This window comes from Microcebus murinus, chromosome 2, assembly GCF_040939455.1.
Source record: "Microcebus murinus isolate Inina chromosome 2, M.murinus_Inina_mat1.0, whole genome shotgun sequence".
Classification (NCBI taxonomy): Eukaryota; Metazoa; Chordata; class Mammalia; order Primates; family Cheirogaleidae; genus Microcebus; species Microcebus murinus.
In genome coordinates, this window is record NC_134105.1 from 94,745,330 (window position 1) to 94,749,576 (window position 4,247).

At 34.7% G+C, this 4,247-nt stretch overlaps 1 non-coding gene across 1 annotated transcript; it reads left to right on the forward strand.

The window, feature by feature from the left end:
- Positions 1-3,537: 3,537 nt before the first annotated feature.
- LOC142869738 (U6 spliceosomal RNA) lies at positions 3,538-3,640 on the forward strand. The gene has a single exon (XR_012918309.1). It is a non-coding gene; the product is annotated as a U6 spliceosomal RNA (small nuclear RNA).
- The last annotated feature ends 607 nt before the right edge of the window (positions 3,641-4,247 follow it).

Genomic DNA, 4,247 nt, shown 5'->3' on the forward strand with positions numbered 1-4,247 from the left:
CTAATGGATAAAGCAAACAGCATGCAAAAACAGATGGTCCATGTAAGCATAGATAGGAAAATTCTAAGAAAGAATCAAAAAGAAATGTAATAAAGATCAAAATTAGAGATCAAAAACAATGTAGAAGTGAAGACTGTCTTTGATGAGTTTATAGGTAGACTGGACACAGCTGAGGAAAGAATCTCCGAGTTTGAGACTAAATAGAAACCAACAAAGAGAAAAAAGACAGAAAAAAAAGAAAAAACTCTACAAGAACTGTGGGACAACTACAAAAGCTAAGACATACCCATAATGGGAATTCCAGAAGGAGAAGAAAGAGGGAAAGAAACAGATATCTGAAACACTTATAATTGAAAATTTCCCCAAACTAATGTCAGACACCAAACCACAGATCCAGAAAGCTCAGAGAACACCAAGCAGGATAAGGGCCAAAACAAAATTATACCTAGGCATATCATTTTTAAATTACAGAATGTCAAATATTAAAAAAAACAATCCTAAAAGAGACCAGAGGAAAAAAATTACCCTAGCTAGAGAGAAGCAAAGATAGGAATTACATCTGGAATCTCCTCAGAAATCATAAAGAGAATGAAGTGAAATATTTACAGTATCAAGAAAAAAAAAAAACAATCTAGAATTCTGTACCCTGCAAAATTATCCTTCAAAAGTGAAGGAGAGGCCGGGTGTGGTGGCTCACGCCTGTAATCCTAGCACTCCGGGAGGCCGAGGCAGGCGGATTGCTCAAGGTCAGGAGTTCAAAACCAGCCTGAGCAAGAGCGAGACCCCGTCTCTACTATAAATAGAAAGAAATTAATTGGCCAACTAATATATATATAGAAAATATTAGCCGGGCATGGTGGTGAATGCCTGTAGTCCCAGCTGCCAGGGAGGCTGAGACAGGATTGGATTGCTTGATCCCAAGAGTTTGAGGTTGCTGTGAGCTAGGTTGATGCCACGGCACTTACTCTAGCCTGGGCAACAAAGTGAGACTCTGTCTCAAAAAAAAAAAAAAAAAAAAAAAGGTGAAGGAGAAATAAAGACTTTCTCCAACAAACAAAAATTGAGGGAATTTGTTATCAGTAGATCTGCCATGCAAAAATGTTTAAGGAAATTCTAGAGAGAGCAGAAAATGTTACAGTTCATAGACTTGGATGTATATAAAGAAAGAAAATCAGAGAATGAATAAGTGAAGACATAATAAAAACTTGTTTTTCTTATTCTTAATTGTTCTAATAGATAACAGTTTGTCCAAAATAATAATGGCTCGAAACAAGGGATTTGATTATGTAAATATACATATGTATGCTTATGTATAAATGAAATGACTGACAGCACTGATACAGGGATAAGATGGAGGAATTTGGATTACTTTGTTATTATAAGGAACCCATAATACCTGTGGCATAATGTAATTTGAAGGTGGACTCAGATTAGTTGTAAATGTGTATTATAAACTCTAAGGCAACCAGTCAAAAAAATTTAAAAAGAAGTATATGGATACGCTAAGAAAGGAAAGAAAATGGCATCATATAAAATATTTAACTAAAACCACAGGCTGGACATGGTGGCTCACAGCTGTGATGCTAGCACTCTATGAGACTGAGGTGGGAGGATCTCTTGAGGTCAGGAGTTTGAGACCAGCCTGAGCAAGAGCGAGACCCCATCTCTACAAAAAATAGAAAAATTAGCCAGGAGAGGTGGTATGCACCCATAATCCCATCTACTTGGGAGGCTGAGGCAGGAGAATCGTTTGAGCCCAAGAGTTTGAGGTTGCTGTGAGTTAGGCTGATGCCACTGCACTTTAGCCAGGGCAACAGAGCAAGACTCTGTCTCAAAAACAAACAAACAAAACCCGCAAAAGGCAGAAAAAAAAATGCAGAATGACATACCATGCTAACACCATTCAAAACAAAGCAGGAGTAGCTATGTTAATTTCAGATAGACTTCAGACCAAGGAAAGTTATTAGGGATAAAGAGAGTATTACGCAATGATAAAGGGGTCAATTCTCTAAATAGACATACAATCTTTAATGTGTATGCACCTAACAACAGAGCATCAAAATATGTGAGGCACCAGCCTGGACAACATAGCAAGATCCTGACTCTACAAAAAAAAAAACTTAGCTGGACACGATGGCATGAAACTGTAGTCCCAGCTACTTGGGAGGCTGAGGAAGGAGGATCACTTGAGCCCAGGAGTTCAAAGCTGTAGGGAGCTATGAAGTCACCACTGCACTCCAGCCTGGATGACAGAGCAAGACCCTGTCTCTTTAAAAAATACGATACAATATAATACAATAGTGAGGCAAAAACTAGTAGAACCTTAAAGAGAAAGAGATGAATGCATTATTATAGTCAGAGACTAAAACTCCCCTCTGTCAGAAATGTACAGATCCAACAGGCAGAAAATCAGTAAGAACAGAGCTGACTCAACAACATCATCAATGAACTGAATATCATGGACATCTATAAACTGCTTTATTCAACAACAGCAGGATACACCTTCCTCTCAGGCTCACATGGAACATTCACCAAGATACACCACATTTTGGCCCATAAAACACACCTTAACAAATTTAAAGGAATAGAAATTATACAATGTTTATTCTCAGACCACATGGAATTAAACTAGAAATCAATACCAGGAAGATAGCAAAATCACAAAATACTTGAAGATTTAATAACACACTTCTAAATAACACATGTCAAAAAAGAAATCACAAGAGAAATTTAAAAATACTTTGAACTAAATGAAAATGAAACACAACTCATCAAAACTTGTGGGATGCAATTAAAGTGCTTAGATGGAAATGTATAGCATTGAGTATATCTATTAGGAACAAAAAATGATCTAAAAACAATCACCTAAGCTTCTACCTTAGGAAAGTAGAAAAAGAAGATAAAATTAAAGACAAAATAAGTAGAAGAAAAGAAATAATAAGAATTAGAGCAAAAACTAATGAAATTGAAAATAGGAAATCAACAGAGAAAATCTGGTTCCTTGAAAAGATCCATATAATTGATATAGCCTTTAGTCAGTCTAAATAAGAAAAAAAGAGGACAGAAATTACTAATATCAGAAATTAAAGGCAGAATATCACTACAGATCCTATGAACAATAAAATGATAATCAAAGAATACTAAGAACAACTTATGCCCACAAATTTGGTAACCTAGATGAAATGAACAAATTCCTTGAAAGACACAAACTGCCAAACCTCACTCAGGAATAAATGCACAATCTGAATAGGCCCATCTCTAGTAAAGAAATTGAATCAATAACTAAAAACAGAAATCACTAGGCCCAGATGTGTTTACTGATGAATTCTACCTAACATTTAGGAAAGAAATTATAGAAAATTCTCTACAATCTCTTTCAGAAGATAGAAGCAGAGAAAGTACTTCCTAATTAATTCTATGAGGCCAGCATTCCCCTAATACCAAAACCAAACAAAGACATTATAAGGAAACTACAGACTAACAACTCTTTTGAACACACATGCAAAAATTGTCAATAAAATATTAGCAAATCAATTCTTACTTCAGCAATACGTACATTAAAATTAGAATGATACAGAGAAGATTAGCATGGTCCCTGCATAAGTATGACACAGAAATTTATGCAGTGTTCCACACTTTTTACAAAAAAAAAAGAAAAATTATGCTAAATGAAATAAACAAGATGGAAAAGAACAAAAAATTTAGCAAAGTAAATTTGACAATATATAAAAAGAATGATACAGCAATACCAACTGGGATTTATCCTTTGTATTTTATGCAAGGCTGTTCAACATTTATAAATCAATTAATAAAATCCATCATATCAACAAGCTAAAGAAGAAAAATCACATGATTATATAAATGGATACAGGAAAAGAATTTGATTAAATTCAACATTAATTTTTCATAAAATCTCTCAGTAACTAGGAATAAAGAGGAACTTCCTCAATTTGATTTTTAAAAATCCACCAAAAGATGTACACCTAACATCACACTTGGTGAGAAAATCAAAGCTTTCCACTAAGATCAGGAATGAGGCAAGGATGTCCTCTTTTATCACCGTTTTTCAGCATTGTGCTGGAAGTACTAGCCAATGCAATAAGAAAAGAAAAGGAAATAAAAGGTATGCAAATTGGGAAGAAAAAAAAGTGTCTTTATTTTCAGATGACACGATCATCTTTCTGTTTAGAAAGTTTGAAAGAATCAACCAAAACATCTTCCTGGAACTAATAAGTATTTATAGAAAG